Consider the following 18,853-nt stretch of genomic DNA (forward strand, 5'->3'; position numbering starts at 1 on the left):
TAGTCACTTTTTAGCATAATTTTTCAAAACATACTATCTTTTAACGATTATGTAAGTATAAAAATGTTTTCAATATAAAAAAATCGAAAAAATTATAATTGATACCAATTACTATCAAGCTTAATTCAGTAGTATTTTTAGGGTCTCTGATTAAGATTTTGACGTCAAAATAATTCAATTCAGATTTATTTGTTTATCCAATCAATCTAATTAATATTCTTTAATTAAAAAAACTTCAGAAATATTGAAAATGGAGATTTTTTATTATTAAAATTATATTGCAAGATGTCAAGAATAAATTGTAAATCACCTGTAATACGATACAAGTATTATGCTACTGGATAAAAACTTAGATGTTAAGAAGTTTTGTTATTTAAATTCTAGATTTTACTTTTAGAGATGTTTTAAGCAATGTAAAGACAAAAGTTAAGCTGGGTGTCTATTATTTTTGTTTAACAAAATTTACGGTGTTTTTCCAGCTTTGTCCACATTTTTTCAAGTGTATCTATTCTCATCAAATTTAAATTTACTTGATTTTAACCATATATAAAACTACAAATGGCGGACGGCGTACGGGTTTTCATTTCTACTAATACATTTAACAGGGTTTCTATACCAACCCTGAAAAAAGGGAAATATCCAGGAATTTAATTTGACCGGAAAAAACTGTGAATAAGCCGGCAATTTTCTTATTAAATTTAAAAAAAGTTTTATTACGTTAATTCGCTTTTAAAAAATTGCTTTTTAATTTAATTTTTATTGATGTAATAATTATAATAATTATACAATTAGTTCAAATTAAACTCTACTAAAACTCCAAAATCTGGTGGAAATTTTGAATTAAATTTTAATACATTAATTAAAGTACCAAAAATTAACAAATATATTGTTCTCTGCTTTTGAATAGGTTAAAAATAACTAAATTAATAATAAAAAGTCAGTCACTGATTCAAATAGTAACATTTTCCTAATGAAATAGTTAATGGTAACTAAGTATTATTTTTTTCGGTCAAATTAAATTCTCAGATATTTTCCGGTTTTCCACTTTGGTAGACATACTGTTAAATGTATTGGTAGAAACTAAAACCCGTCGAAGACGGGTACGACAGCTAGTATTAATATAATTTTGATAGTAAATTCTTTTCTAGGTACTTTATAATTTTTCCCTGATTTTTCCATGGCTTTTTCAGGTATTTCAGGTTTCCAGAAAGTGTATACAATTTCTATATATATATATATATATATTTCCGGAAATTTTCCGGAAATTTTTTTTTGTACAGAAATTATTCGGAAATCTTCCGGAAATTTATTTTTTTTTGTACGGAAATCTTCCGGAAATTTTCCGGAAATTTATTTTTTTTGTACGGAAATCTTCCGGAAAATTTCCGGAAATTTATTTTTTTTTACGGAAATCATTCGGAAATCTACCGGAAAATTTCCGGAAATTTATTTTTTTTACGGAAATCACTCGGAAATCTTCCGGAAAATTTCCAGAAATTTATTTTTTTTTTACGGAAATCATTCGGAAATCTTCCGGAAAATTTCCGGAAATTTATTTTTTTTTACGGAAATCATTCGGAAATCTTCCGGAAAATTTCCGGAAATTTATTTTTTTTACGGAAATCATTCGGAAATCTTCCGGAAAATTTCCGGAAATTAATTTTTTTTACAGAAATCATTCGGAAAATTTCCGGAAATTTATTTCTTTTTTTACGGAAATCATTCGGAAATCTTCCGGAAAATGTCCGGAAATTTATTTCTTTTTTGTACGGAAATCTTCCGGAAAATTTCCAGAAATTTATTTCTTTTTTACAGAAATCTTCTGGAAAATTTCCGGAAATTTATTTTTTTGTACGGAAATCATTCGGAAATCTTCCGGAAATTTATTTTTTTTACGGAAATCATTCGGAAATCTTCCGGAAATTAATTTTTTTTTACGGAAATCATTCGGAAATCTTCCGGAAATTTTTTTTTTTTTTACGGAAATCTTCCGGAAAATTTCCGGAAATTTATTTTTTTTTACGGAAATCATTCGGAAATCTTCCGGAAAATTTCCGGAAATTTATTTTTTTTACGGAAATCATTCGGAAATCTTCCGGAAAATTTCCGGAAATTTATTTTTTTTTTACGGAAATCATTCGGAAATCTTCCGGAAAATTTCCGGAAATTTATTTTTTTTTACGGAAATCATTCGGAAATCTTCCGGAAAATTTCCGGAAATTAATTTTTTTTTACGGAAATCATTCGGAAATCTTCCGGAAAATTTCCGGAAATTAATTTTTTTTTACGGAAATCATTCGGAAATCTTCCGAAAATTTTCCGGAAATTTATTTTTTTTACGGAAATCATTCGGAAATCTTCCGGAAATTAAAATTTCTGTACGAAAAAAAAAATAAAGTTCCGGAAGATTTCCGTAAAAAAAATAAATTTCCGTAAACTTTCTTAAAGATTTCCGTAAAAAAAAAAAATTTCCGGAAATTTTCCAGAACATTTTCGAACAAAAAAATTAATTTCCGGAAATTTTGCGGAAGATTTTCGAACAAAAAAAATAAATTTCAGAAAAATTTTCCGCAAGATTTCCGAACAAAAAAAATAAATTTCCGAAAATTTTCTTGAAGATTTTCGTACAAAAAAAATTAATTTCCGGAAATTTTCCGGAAGACTTCCGTACAAAAAAAATAAATTTCCAGAAGATTTCCGTAAAAAAATAAATTTCCGAAAATTTTCTTGAAGATTTCCGTACAAAAAAAATAAATTTCCAGAAATTTTGCCGAAGATTTCCGTACAAAAAAAATAAATTTCCGGAAATTTTCCGGAACATTTTCGAACAAAAAAAATAAATTTCCGAAAAATTTTCCGCAAGATTTCCGTACAAAAAAAATAAATTTCCAGAAATTTTGCCGAAGATTTCCGTACAAAAAAAATTAATTTCCGGAAATTTTCCGGAAGACTTCCGTACAAAAAAAATAAATTTCCAGAAGATTTCCGTAAAAAAATAAATTTCCGAAAATTTTCTTGAAGATTTCCGTACAAAAAAAATAAATTTCCAGAAATTTTGCCGAAGATTTCCGTACAAAAAAAATAAATTTCCGGAAATTTTCCGGAACATTTTCGAACAAAAAAAATAAATTTCCGAAAAATTTTCCGCAAGATTTCCGTACAAAAAAAATAAATTTCCAGAAATTTTGCCGAAGATTTCCGTACAAAAAAAATAAATTTTTGCGGAAGATTTCCGTAAAAAAAATAAATTTCCGAAAATATTCTTGAAGATTTCCGTACAAAAAAAATAAATTTCCAGAAATTTTGCCGAAGATTTCCGTACAAAAAAAATAAATTTCCGGAAATTTTCCGGAACATTTTCGAACAAGAAAAATAAATTTCCGAAAAATTTTCCGCAAGATTTCCGAACAAAAAAAATTAATTTCTGGAAGATTTCCGTAAAAAAAATAAATTTCCGAAAATTTTCTTAAAGATTTCCGTACAAAACAATAAATTTCCGAAAATTTTCTTAAAGATTTCCGTACAAAACAATAAATTTCCAAAAATTTTCTTGAAGATTTCCGTACAAAAAAAATTAATTTCCAGAAGATTTCTGTAAAAAAAAATAAATTTCCGAAAATTTTCTTGAAGATTTCCGTACAAAAAAAATAAATTTCCAGAAATTTTGCCAAAGATTTCCGTACAAAAAAAATAAATTTCTGAAAATTTTCTTGAAGATTTCCGTACAAAAAAAATAAATTTCCGCCGGAAGATTTCCGAACAAGAAGAATAAATTTCCGAAAATTTTGCGGAAAATTTCCGTAAAAAAAATAAATTTCCGAAAGATTTCCGTAAAAAAAATAATTTTCTTGAAGATTTCCGTACAAAAAAAATTAATTTCCAGAAGATTTCCGTAAAAAAAATAAATTTCCGAAAATTATCTTGAAGATTTCCGTACAAAAAAAATAAATTTCCAGAAATTTTGCCGAAGATTTCCGTACAAAAAAAATAAATTTCCGAAAATTTTCTTGAAGATTTCCGTACAAAAAAAATAAATTTCCGCCGGAAGATTTCCGAACAAGAAGAATAAATTTCCGAAAATTTTGCGGAAAATTTCCGTAAAAAAAATAAATTTCCGGAAGATTTCCGTAAAAAAAATAAATTTCTTGAAGATTTCCGTACAAAAAAATTAATTTCTGTACAAAAAAAAAAAATAAATTTCCGGAAGATTTCCGTAAAAAAAATAAATTTCCGTAAACTTTCTTAAAGATTTCCGTAAAAAAAATAAATTTCCGAAAATTTTCTTGAAGATTTCCGTACAAAATAAATTTCCGTAAACTTTCTTAAAGATTACCGTAAAAAAAATAAATTTCTGAAAATTTTCTTGAAGATTTCCGTACAAAAAAAATAAATTTTCGGAAGATTTCCGAACAAAAAAAATAAATTTCCGGAAATTTTGCGGAAGATTTCCGTACAAAAACAATAAATTTCCGGAAGATTTCCGTAAAAAAAGTAAATTTCTAAAAATTTTCTTGAAGATTTCCGTACAGAAAAAATAAAGGACCCCGCACAAAATGCCTTGAAAAAAAGTTTTGGTCAAATTTGTTTAAACTCTGTAGTTTTGTAGCTGATAATCTCCTGAACAAAAAATGCTAATGGCAAAACTCCCAGAAATCAATAGTATTTCAGCTACATGCTGTTGAGCCATAAAAAATAGGTCAAAAATAGCAAAGCTTGCTCAAGGCTTGGGAAGGCTTGGTAATGGCTCAAGGCTAGATTATGACTCAAAGCTTGATTATGGCTCTAGGCTTAATTATAGCTCAAGGCCATAATCAAAAATAGCAAAGCTTGCTCAATGCTTAGGAAGGCTTGGTAATGGCTCAAGGCTTGGTAATGGCTCAAAGCTTGATTATGGATCGAGGATTGGTAAAGGCTCAAAGCACGATTATGACTAAAGGCTTCATTATGACACAAATCTTGATCATGGCTCAAGGCTTGATTATGGCTCAAGGTCATAATATAAAATAGCAAAGCTTGCTCAAGGCTTGGGAAGGCTTGGTAATGGCTCAAGGCTCGATTATAGCTCATAGCTTGATTATGACTCAAAGTTTGATTATGGATCAAGGCTTGATTATGGCTCAAGGCCTTAATGAAAAATAGCAAAGCTTGCTCAAGGCTTGGGAAGACTTGGTAATGGCTCAAGGATCGATTATACTTCAAGGCTTGATCAGACCTAAAAGCTTGATTATGGATCAAGGCTTGGTAATGGCTACAGGCTTGATTATTACTCAAAGCTTGATTATGGATCAAGACGTGATTTTGGCTCCAGACTTGATCATGGATCAAGGCTTGGTAATGGTTCAAGGCTCGATTATGGCTCAAGGCTTGATATTGATCATAGCTAAAAACTTGATTATGGATCAAGGCTTGATCATAACTAAAAGCCATAATCGAGTCTTCAACCATTACCAAGCCTTGATCCATAATCAAGCTTTTAGGTATGATCAAGCCTTGAAGTATAACCAAGCCTTGAGTTATGATCAAGCCTTGAACCATTATCAAGCCTTGAGCCATAATCAAGCCTTGAGCTATAATCAAGCCTTGAGCCATGATCCAGATTTGTGTCATAATCAAGCCTTGATCCATAATCAAGCTTTGAGACATAATCGAGCCTTGAGCCATTACCAAGCCTTCCTAAGCCTTGAGCAAGCTTTGCTATTTTTGATTATGGCCTCGAGCTATAATCAAGCTTCGAGCCATAATCGTGCCTTGAGCCTTTCCCAATCCTCGATCCATAATCAAGCCTTGAGCCATAATCAAGCTTTGAGACATAATCGAGCCTTGAGCCATTACCAAGCTTTCCTAAGCCTTGAGCAAGCTTTGCTATTTTTGATTATGGCCTTGAGCTATAATCAAGCCTCGAGCCATAATCGTGCCTTGAGCCTTTCCCAATCCTCGATCCATAATCAAGCCTTGAGCCATAATCGAACCTTAAGCCTTTACCAAGCCTTGAGCAAGCTATGCTATTTTTGACCTATTTTTTAAGGACCAACAGCATGTAGCTGAAATACTATTGATTTCTGGGAGTTTTGCCATTAGCATTTTTTGTTCAGGAGATTATCAGCTACAAAACTACAGAGTTTAAACAAACTTGACCGAAACTTTTTTTCAAGGCATTTTGTGCGGGGTCCTTTCCGGAAAGTTGGCCGAAGATTTCCGTACAAAAAAAAATAAATTTCCGAAAATTTTCCGCAAGATTTCCTTACAAAAAAAATAAATTTCCGGAAGATTTACTAAAAGCTAATGAAATTATGAAAAGATTGACACCTGATCAAAGAATTTTCGTTGACTATTCTGTCAGATACAGAAAAAATAATGGATTTTGCATGCTTTTAGTAATTTTTTAATTTCTCGAAAACTAATAAACTTTTTTTAGCGTTCTTGGTCTTGTTTCAATCTCTATTAAATGTAGAATCTAAATAAATTAATGTTATTGTGATATAAATTTTTCCAAAAAAATATGAAACTGTAAAAGTCGGATAAAAAAATTTTGAAAAACAGATTGACACTTTTTCAAAAAAAAAATTTTTTTTTTAAATTAAATAATTAAGTAATTAAAAAGCTTTTTTGAATTTTAGTGTATATCTATTAAATAAACATATTTTACATTGACCTTTTTGACACTTCAATATTCAAGATAATTTTTTGAATTTTTTTAATCCTACTTTTACGGTTTCAAATTTTTTTGGAAAAATTTATTTCACAATACCAGATAATAATTTAGATTCTACATTAAATAGAGATTAAAACAAAACCAAGAGCGCTAATTAAACGAAAATTCTTCGATCAGTTGTCAGTCTTTTCATAATTTCATTAGTTTTCAGGGAAAAAATACGAAAAATTTTTGTCATTCTTTTTTTCTACGTGTTGAATATACCAGTTACACGCTACGACCCTGTCTATATATATTGTTTTTATCACATTGCTTTTGCTCACGAGTTTTGTATTGAATGGACCCTTCCAACGAACACCACACTAAATTTACTTATTATAATAAATTCTTATATTAGTTAACTAACTGTCTTTAATCTTTTCACAACCTCAGCCCAACAGGTTATGGGCCCAGAAAAATCGTGTCTGATATTTTTTTTTGAAGTGAAAAGTTAGTGAAAATAATCTAAAGTGCTATTGAAATTGTGAGTAGCAACACGTGTCGTGAAAATCGCGAAAATGAGTTCCTCGATCTCTACGCGTATCGAAGCCTTAGGGAAAGATAATTTTGATACGTGGAAATTGCAAGTAAGAGCTTTGTTAATCAAGAATGATACGTCGGAATATGTAAGTGGCAAAAAAGCAAAGCCGGAACTTGCTGAGGGGGATGAAAACGTGGCGAGGATTGCTGCCGTGCAAGCATGGGAATTTGAAGATAGTAAAGCTCACTTCGATTTAATTCTTTCAATTCAGCCATCTGAACTGAAACAGATTAAGGAATGTAAATTCCTTCAAATGCAGTTTGGCTTAAATTGCATAAAATCTATGAATCAAAAGGACCAGCTCGCAAGGCTACCCTTTTGAAACAATTGACGCTGCAAAAAATGGCTGAACAGGAAGATGTGCGCGATCATGTACGAAAATTTTTCGACGCAGTAGATAAACTCGAAGATATGGAGGTAATCATTCATCAAGATTTGTTAACAATTTTATTGCTATACAGTCTGCCGTCTACGTTTGAAAATTTTCGATGCGCCATTGAAACGCGCGATGATTTGCCTACTCCGGAATCCCTAAAATTAAAAATCATTGAAGAGTATGAAGCGAGAAAATCTAACAGTCAAATTAATTCGGAAGAAGCCATGACAGCAAGTGGTGCCAAAAGCGGTCATTTTCGAAAACAAGGTTGGAAGGGTAAGGGAAAGAAACAAAATTTCCCAAATACTGGAATAATTCTGTTAAATTACTTTCCGTTTAAATGTCACAAGTGTAGACAAAAAGGACATAAAGCAATTAATTGTCCGTTGAAAAATAATAATCCCCAAAATGCAAATCAAATTGAGGAAATAGGTTTCCTTATTGCTGAAAAATCGGAGACGGCCCTGAAGAACGAAGAAACTCGGTTTGGAGCGAGATGGTGTGTTGATAGTGGTTCATCGTCGCACATGTGTTACGACAAGGACAAGTTTGTATACAGTGAATCATGTGAAACTGATAGGTTGAATTTGTCAAGTAGTGTTACTACTACAGTTGAAGCCAAAGGAACAGTTAAAGTCGTCATTGCTCAAGAAAATAAATTTAAATCTTTGAATTTAGAAAATACTTTGTTTGTGCCCGATTTAAGGTCCAATTTAATTTCTGTTGGAAAAATTACAGATAGTGGACTTGAAGTAATATTTAAAAAGGACTCGGTAGTGATTAACGATGAAAGCGGGTGTGAAAAATTATTTGCGGACAGAATCGATGGATTATATTATTTATGTGAAAAACCGAAAGTGTCAAGTGCTGCATCTGAAGATAATACTTCGAAGCTTTTTTTGTGGCATAGAAGATTAGGACACTTGAATGAAAAGGATCTTAAAGTACTCCTGAAACAGCAAGGAATAAAATTTTCTGAAAGTGAAAAACTTGGTGTGTGTGAAACGTGTGTGATGGGAAAATTTACCAGAAAGCCTTTTCCGAAGGACTCTGCACGTAAAACGGAAGTGCTAGAATTAGTGCATACAGATCTTTGTGGACCAATGCGAACTGAATCGATTGGTAAATCAAAATATTTTGTGACATTTGTGGACGATGCTACTCGGTTTTGTGTAGTGAAGTTTTTGAACAAAAAAAGTGAAATATTAACAGTTTTCAAAAATTATAAAGCCATGGTTGAAAACAAAACTGGTAGAAAAATTAAGTGCATGCAATCCGATAACGGGACTGAATATCGGAGCAGTGAATTTAATCGTTATCTTGAAAAGTGTGGCATTGAAAGGAGGCTAACTATTCCTCACACCCCCCAACAGAATGGGGTGGCAGAGAGGAAAAATAGAACCTTGGTGGAGATGGCAAGGTGCCTTTTACTCAAATCGAATTTATCCTCATGCTTCTGGGCTGAAGCTATTTCAACATCGAATCATATTCGCAACAGATGTCCTTCGAGGAGTCTCGACGGTGAAATACCTCTCAATAAATGGACCGGTAAAACGTTGAATCTTTCTTATTTAAAAACATTTGGATCAAAAGGTTTTTGTCTAAATAAAACGCCTTTTTTTAAAGGAAAAGGAAAGATGGAAGATCGAGCACACAAATGTATATTTTTGGGTTACTCACATGAGTCAAAGTGATTCAGAGTCTGGTTAGTTGATGAGAGAAAAGTTCAGGTAACGAGAGATATTGAATTAATAAATGAATTTCTTCCAAAGCAAGAATTCAAAGATTTTATTTCAGATCATGTTTTAAATAAGAAAATGGAAATTAATCGTTAGGATGAGAAAAATTGGGTCGAGGTCGAATTAACTCCACTGAAACAAAACGAAGAAGAAAATAAATTGTCGAGAATATCCAGTCGAGGAAGCTGAAGATTCTGTTACCAGCGATGATGATTTTTATGGTTTCGAGGACGCGCAGGAAGAAATCATCACCCAAGTTGAATCAGCTGATCATGTAAAAAGGAAGCCAGGCTGACCTAGGAAGATTAAAACGGGAGTTCGAGGGAGACCTAAAAAATATTACAATTCTCTTATCTGTGCGAGAGAAGAAAAATTCCAAGAATATTCTAGTCTTGCAGAGGAAGTTTCGATGAAAGAAGCTTTTAGTGGTGAGGAAGCAAAGGAGTGGATGTGCGCCATCGAACAAGAGCTTGAGGCTATAATAAAAAATAAAACCTGGGAACTCGTGGATTGTCCGAAGGATAAAAGTATCGTCGGATGTCGATTAGTGTTAATAAATAAAATTAACGCGGAAGGAAAGCACGAGAGAAAAAAGGCCAGATTAGTAGCCAAAGGATATTCTCAGAAACCAGGGATTGATTTCAACGAAACATTTGCTCCCGTAGTCAGACTTGGAACAATTAGGTTGTTAATTGCTCTTTCAGTAAAATATAATTTGATTGTTCATCAATTGGATTTTACCACCGCCTTTTTGAATGGAGACATCGAAGAAACCATTTATTTGGAATTACCAGATTTTCTCGAGGAAGTGTTAACAAAAATGTCAATCAACGAAAAATCTAATCCAGGATTGGTCAACTCTGGAGATATGGCAACGAAAATGTTACAGAAAATTAAAAAGGGAAATCAGTTTTGTGTTTTAAAAAGGCACTTTACGGCCTAAAACAAGCCGGAAGACAGTGGTTCAAGAAATTGAATGAAGAATTGTGTGAATTTGGACTGAAACCATTAAGTTGTGATCCAAAGTTTGTTGAGTTTATATCCAAAAATGTGAAGGAAAAATCTTGGTAGTAGCTGTTTACGTGGATGATTACTCATGTCGAATGATGTCAAATGGCTAAATAAATTCAAGCAATCGTTCAATGAAAAATTCGAAATTAAAGATCTCGGAATAGTCAAGAATTGTTTAGGCATGGAATTAACAGTTGGAGAAGGATTCATCGAAATTTCACAAAGTGGATACGTAGAGGCAGTTCTCAAGAAATTTGGGATGGAAAATGCAAAAAGCGTTGTGACACCGTTGGATCCAGGGATGAAGCTCAAGAAGTCCGACGTAGTGGAAGCATCTGAACAACAAACGTACCCATTCAGGGAATTAAATGGCAGTTTAATGTATTTGGCTGTCGCTACAAGGCCGGATATTTCTTTTGCCGTGAATTATCTTAGTCAATTTAATAATTCAAATGGAGAAGAACATTGGACAGCTGCCAAAAGGATCCTCCGCTATCTTCGTGGGACATCAAAACTCGGATTAAAATATCAAAAGAATTCGAAGGAGTTGCAGGGATTCGTTGATTCTGATTGGGCAGGATCTTTGGAGGATAGGAGATCATACACAGGTTTTGTTTTTGTGCTCAGTGATTGTGCTGTAACCTGGGAGGCCAAGAAGCAGCGCACAGTTGCGCTTTCCAGTACGGAAGCAGAGTATATGGGCCTGTCAGAGGCTACAAAGGAAGCAACATATTTGATGAGTATTCTTCAGGAAATCGGACTGGATCATCAAAAGTGTGTTGCCATTTATAATGACAATCAGGGGGCTCAAAAACTTGCTCAAAACCCTACTTTCCATTCTCGAAGCAAACACATTGATGTGCGACATCATTTCATCCGGGAATCTTTAAAAAAAGGAAAAATTTCAGTTCATTATGTCCCAACAAATTATATGATGGCCGATATTTTTCCAAAGCTATTAACAGGTCCAAAGCATCAAAAGAGTTTAAAACTTTTTGGTATGTGTTGTTTAAATTTAAAAAAGGTGTTCAAAAAGAGTTTGACAGTTCATATTTTTATAAGGCATTAATATTGTTTTTTGGTTTGTTCCTTATTTAAAAAAAATGTGCAAGTTTAAATATTGTTAAAACTCTTATTACAAATTAATATGGTCTTGCTTGAGGCGGGGTGTTGAATATACCAGTTACACGCTACGACCCTGTCTATATATATTGTGTTTATCACATTTCTTTTGTTCACGAGTTCAGTATTAAATGTGCCCTTTCAACGAACACCTAACTAAATTTACTTATTATAATAAATTCTTATATTAATTAACTAACTGTCTTTAATCTTTTCACAACCTCAGCCCAACACTACGTTTTATGCATTTTTCCACTCATGAAAGAAGGGGCGTCCTGACACTTACGGACGGTAGTGTAGGTCACCTTGACGAAAAAGTATAAATATGCAGGACAGTACGAAGGTTCTTTTTGCCCTCGGTTGAAATAGAGTCGCCTGCTAATTTTTTTTATATCTTTAGAATTTATTAATATAGTGTAAAATTGATCATTTAAATTTATTAAATTACATTTGTAGACAAATAAATTAATTAATATTGTCTGATAGCTCACTAACAATTTTGAGGTTAGGTTATATCAAGAGGAAAAAAGGATCCAGTAATAGGTACGCTACTGACATCATAGAGTCAAGCACGATCCTTCCCTTTCCCCTCATCCCGTTTCAGCGCCATCACATTCCGTATAACCAATTTCCGTATAACCAAGGTTTCAGTGTACTAACCAATTAGTCCAGTTACTCCAGAGTAAAAACTCTGGAGTAACTAGACTAATTATAGTCAAATTTAATAAAATAGTTAATTATTTAGCCTAAATATTTCGTAGGACTCATATGCTTGAAAATATGAACATTAAATTCTTACAATTAAATTAAAATTTGAAACCTACGGGGATCAAAACCCAGTCACACTTATCTAGCCTAAGACCTATAACCGAAAACCCTAACTCTGCCGTACTAACGAAATAGGAAAAACAAACTACATCGTCAACGGAACTGACTTATTTTATCTTTTTTTTATTTGTTTTTATTAACTACTTTATTTGTATTAAATAAATTGTTATAGGGGAGCGTGGTCCTAAGTTGGCCACCCTGCATTTTTCAGAGATGGTATACTGGACGAATCTATAGTTTTGTGATATGATATATTGATAAACCATGATATAATTTATGGACCTAATTATAATCTAAGATTCTTCTACGCATTGTGAGGACAATAATATTGTTTACAACCAAAAAATTTAATTTTTCTTGTTTTTTCGAGAGCAGCTACAAGAGATAAATAATTAAAAATGTCTAAATGAGTGTGTGCGCTAGTTCCTTTATTTAATGTTGTAATAAGAGGTTCTGTTGATTTTTTTATTAAATTTTTTTTATTACCGTAACAATTTGAAACTTGTAAAAATCTAGAGTGGTCCTAAGTTGGCCACCTATTGTTTTTGTTTGTTTTTACCCTGGGGGAACGGGTTGATGCTTTCTTGACGCGAAAACGTCAAGAATCCGTCAAAAGTTGACGTTAACAAAAAAAGTGTTTTAAATGCAAAAATATGATAAAGTAAGTATTGGGTTTTGTATAAAAAGTGTTTATTAATCGTTTATGACCATATTTGTTACAAATTAATGTAAATTAAGTGAAATAAAAGATAAAATATGTGGAAATGTCAAGTGAATGTGTATTGATAAATTAGTGTGTATTTATTGAGAAAGTGTTATTGTCATGATTTTTTAATGTCAGATAAATAGTTAAAAAGTGTAATTTTATTATTATAATGTGTTATAATTAATAAAAGTTAATGTTTTAATAGTATGAATAATGTATATATATATAGCAGCTATGAAAATAGTGAAGGACGGTTACCTACAATAACTGTTGATATGTCGCCGCGCGTTTTGCACGACAGATCGCGGGAGTGGCATTTGTCCATGTGTTTTATCACATGAAAATTAAACAAAAATACTATTTTTACATTGCAAGATACTTATAACCTTTCTTTGAATTATTTAAATTCAAAGAAATTAATGATAAATAATGTATAATTGGTTTAAAAAATAGAACTAAAATATTAAAAACAAACACCGTATATTAATAAATAAATAAAAAAAAACTAATTTTTCAGAATTTTAAATAAAAGTTATCGAAACTTCAATTTTTAAAGAAAATTTCAAATTTACATCTTTTGAAAATAAAATGATTTTTCCTGATTTCCCTGACCTGAAACAAAAAAAAAATAAATATGAATACATATTTGAAAAATTAAACTAAACATCGAATTTTTCCTTCTTTGAAATTAGAAAAATAAAAAAAAGTGTAAAATCTTTTTTGTATATTTTTTATCAAAATCGTTCAACTCTAATCAAAAAGAAAGAAATTCTCTTTTAAATGAGAATAACATAATTAAAATTTAAAAAAAAGTATAGGTACTTTAATCGTAATTAATAAAATTTAATATAATGTACCTAATTATTAAATTTAATTTATAATTAACTAGATTAAATTAAATAAAATTCTTAAATTAAATTATCAATTCTCAAATTAGAATTTTCAAACAAAAAAGAAATCATGAATTTATATTCATAATTTTTTTTGTTTGAAAATTATAATTATGGATTATATAAATAATTGTGATTACATTCTTTGATATTTTTAACACATCACAAAAATTGCGATTCAGAAAAAAATTAATATTACTATATACAATAATATAATCATGAAGTGAGTTTAAAATTACAGGTTATTGTTTCTTTTTATGGACTAGTACACATCGCTTAGTTATTATTGTAACTTATAACATTGATAAAGACAATCATGGCAACACCATGAATTTTTGAAGCTACAGCGCAAACTCTATTATTAAGGTTTAATTATCGCACAAGTGGGCATTCAAAACATGTTTTCTAACTTTCTTTCTTTTACTTAATTTTACAATCAAAATTCCCTCTTAATTCGTCGATAAACTGTCATTAATAATAAACAACTTTCCTTAATACAACAAAAAAAAAAATTTTATCAGAAATTCTTGATGACTTTTTCCATTTTGGGAAAAAAAAGGAATTCAAAAATCATTTCATATTCGACTGTCTGTATACAAAAACTGTAGTAAAAACTTTGCAATATAATTTATATATAAAATCAGATGAAAACATAATTAAAAAAATTTGTTTTAATTTTTTTTTCTTTTGTATAAAATAAAAATGATTTTAATTAAAAATTTTCTTTTATTTTTTAAATATTAAGAATTTATTGATGATCACGTAAGATTACTAAAACGATAGATTTTTCGCATTTAAATTATGATCCCATATATTTTACTTATTATATTCCAATGCTCATCGAATATATTATTTATATATACTGTGTGTGTGGATAAATTTTCCATGCCAAAGTTCATTTTTATAAATATTATTACGTATAGTTGACTAATTCTTTTTATTTTTTTTCTCTCTCTTCTTTGAGCCTATTTTATCCAATATCATTTGATCATATTTTCTTTATAGATAATGTACAATTGATTTTATTTTTCATCTTATTAATCCTTTCGTATGTACACAGGATGTGTGTATCTCCTCTTAAACATTTTCTTTTTAAATTCTATATTCTGTGATATGCAATAAGTTTTATTATTCTTCTCTTCTACATTGTTCCATTCGACGGAAACAATGAAACTCTTAAATTGTATTCGAAGATTACATAGAAATGGAAAAAAAAAAATTAAAAAGAAATTGTATGCGGTTAATTAAAAAATGTAATAAAACTAAATCTTTAGTTCGAAACTATTTGAAAATTAGAATATTTTTCCTCTCAGGTAAAAATTGACTTAAGAGCATAATTTTCGAATTATTTACAATATCTAAAAGTGAAAATTTGTTCTTCGGGCGAACTTCTCTCAATTATTTTTTATAAATTTGAATACAATTCTAAAAATTCAATTATTCTTCATAGAATTCTATAAAGTAATAAATTAAAATTTTAATAAAATTCTTAAAAATTCAATTCTTTTTTCTATAATTTTAGTAAATTTCAAAAATATTCAATTTCTTAAAATAGAATTTTGTGAAATTTCAAGTATTAATAAAATATTTAAATTATTAATTAAAATTAATAATTAAATCAATAAATTTTCAACAAAATTTTGTAAAAAATCAATAAAACTCTTTAAAAAATTCAATTACTTTTAATAGTATTTATCAAAATTTCAATTATTAATAAATTTTGTAAAAATTGCATTTATTTTTTAAAGAATTTCGAAAATTTTAATAAAATTTGTTAAAAATTTTTACTAGAATTTTATAAAAATCCAATTATTTTTCAAAATTCTGAAAAGAAAAAAATCTCTCACATTGTATTCGACGATTGAGAAGTTGAAAAAGAAGTAAAAAATTATATATCTACAATTAATTAAATGTTGTTAAACTTAATTATTTCTAACTTAATCAATTAATTAATAATCAGGTAATTAAAAATTTATTTAAATTTCAATTCTTAGTTCGAAATTAATAAAAAATTAAAATTTTTTCCTCTTAAGTAAAAATTTACTTGAGAGTGAATTCGCGAATTATTTACTCGAAAGTAAAAGTAAAATAACAAGTAATATTTGAAATCATTCAAATAAAATTTGACGAGTTCTTCAATTACTAGCTTTCTTAATTATTTCCTAGCATTAAGATAAATCTTCTTCCCCTCATAAATTTCGAAAAGAAACAAAACAAAAATATCCATAGTTTTTTTTATAAAAAATATTTACTACATGCTTTAGTAAAATAATTTTTACCTTTTTTTTAACTATGTAAATAGAAAGCTTCCTCGTCAAGAAGCAAAAAAAATTCATTCGAAACAATTTCGCCGTCTTTAAAAGTTAAAACAGAAAAAACAAATTAATCTTATTAACTATAAGTCACATTGAAAAGTTTGAAACAATCACAGAAGAGTTCGACTACTTTCAAAATGCGGATTTACATAATACTTATCGTAGAGTAAAATGAACAATTTTATCAATACGTAGAATTAATGTTTCGCTTCTATTTTTTTCTCCAAATAGATTTTTTCCATCTTTCTCTGAGAATTTGTCGAAAATGAAAAATTTTTCTCCTTGAAAATGTGTGTTAACAATAGAATAAGAATATTGTACACATATATTTATAAAAGCGTTGAGAAATATCTGGAGATCCAAATTTAAGGTACATGTTAGAATTATAAAGGCACTACACGTCTGCTAGAAATTAAATTTTTAGTTTCGATTTACAATGTAATTTCAAATTTAACATCGAAGTTTCAGTAATTTCAGTTTAATTTCAATTTAATTATATTTAAAAATTTTGTAATAACAAAATCTGAGAAAAAGACATCGAATTTTTTTTATTTTAATTCGAATGAGCTGACGTGATAGTTTTAATTATTATCGATTTTGGATCGCCATTTTTCAATTATGAAGCTTATTAATTTACAAGGTTTTTTTTATTCAGGCCTTAAAAAGTCTTATTTCCTAGAGTTGAAAGTGAAAAAAGTTATGTTGAGAAGATATAAGACTCATTATGCGTCTTTTTTTTCATTTTGTCACGATGTACTTTGGCATTGAAATTTTATTAAACAAATCTAGGATCTTACTATCCGCACCTTTTTTTTTGCATACTTGATATTCAAAGCAGAATAGCTTAGAATGTTTCCATTAAAAATATATTAAAATTATAATATATTGGTAGAAGAATGCAAGTATTTACAAATATTTTGAAAGAGCGTTTCGAAAATTGTTTTGAGAAAAAAAAATCGGCACTCTTCTAGATACGTGAAGGGCGCATGCTTCTCCAACCAATTCTTTTTCTTATTTTCAATTTATCCGAATTGCAAAAAAAAGTTGATAAAGGTAAATACATTTTAACAATTTTTTTTGTCAGAAACTTTTTCAGTATTTTTTATATAATTCAATTACTAGGCCTCGTATATTATGATTTTTTTTTACTTTTTCGACTATTTTCAAATAATGCGACATTTATCGACTTCTATTAAAAAATTGCGACTTTTTCGCCTTTTTTTTATAAATTTGCGACAAAATACCACATTTTCAGAATAAAATGCAACTTATTTCGTTTTTTATTAGTGTAAAAAGTATAATAGACAAATCTTTGAAAAGTTATTTTTGAATAATTTTTCTAATTAAATTTTCAAAATATACAATTAAAAAGCTTTATTTTGAATTTTTTGAATTTTTGATAATTTTAGATTTTCACCAAAGAGTCGAGACTATTAAATAAGTAAAGTATTTTCCAAAAGCACAAAAATAATGAAGCTAAATCCGATAAATGAGAGGAAAAAATGTTCAACTTTAAGAAATTTTGATTTTTGAATTTTTTTGAATTTTTGATAATTTTAGATTTTTTTTTTTTTTTAATTATTACAATTATTAAAAATTCGAAAAACCGATTTTTTTAAAATTCAACATGTTTTCCTCTCTTTTATAGGATTTAGCTTCTTTATTTTTGTGCTTTTGGAAATTACTTTACTTATTTAATACATATTCAAAAGCTTTTTAATTGTATATTTTGAAAATTTAATTAGAAAAATTATTCAAAAATAACTTTTCAAAGATTTGTCTATTATACCTTTTACACTAATAAAAAACGAAATAAGTTGCATTTTATTCTGAAAATGTGGTATTTTGTCGCAAATTTATAAAAAAAAGGCGAAAAAGTCGCAATTTTTTAATAGAAGTCGATAAATGTCGCATTATTTGAAAATAGTCGAAAAAGTAAAAAAAAATCATAATATACGAGGCCTAGTAATTGAATTATATAAAAAATACTGAAAAAGTTTCTGACAAAAAAAATTGTTAAAATGTATTTACCTTTATCAACTTTTTTTTGCAATTCGGATAAATTGAAAATAAGAAAAAGAATTGGTTGGAGAAGCATGCGCCCTTCACGTATCTAGAAGAGTGCCGATTTTTTTTTCTCAAAACAATTTTCGAAACGCTCTTTAAAAATATTTGTAAATACTTGCATTCTTCTACCAATATATTATAATTTTAATATATTTTTAATGGAAACATTCTAAGCTATTCTGCTTTGAATATCAAGTATGCAAAAAAAAGGTGCGGATAGTAAGATCCTAGATTTGTTTGATAAAATTTCAATGCCAAAGTACATCGTGACAAAATGAAAAAAAAAGACGCATTGTTTAAACCATTGCTTGAAATTATTCTATGTATCTAATTTTTGTTTTTGAACTCCTGTTACTGGCAGGTAATTCACTTCAGTAGTGATTTAACTACACAAGGTCGACCTCTTCCATTGTTATAAATATTTATCTATCTTTGTTTATATGAATGGTTGCCAATAATTATTTGGTCCAACCAATGCTATTCCTTCTACAGCGACACGCCCTCTGAGAAAGGGGAAGCTTTTCTTTTATTTGTTACAGACAATACCGATGATTTACAACAATGAAG

Source organism: Leptopilina heterotoma, unplaced genomic scaffold (assembly GCF_015476425.1).
Source record: "Leptopilina heterotoma isolate Lh14 unplaced genomic scaffold, ASM1547642v1 Lhet_597, whole genome shotgun sequence".
NCBI lineage: Eukaryota > Metazoa > Arthropoda > Insecta > Hymenoptera > Figitidae > Leptopilina > Leptopilina heterotoma.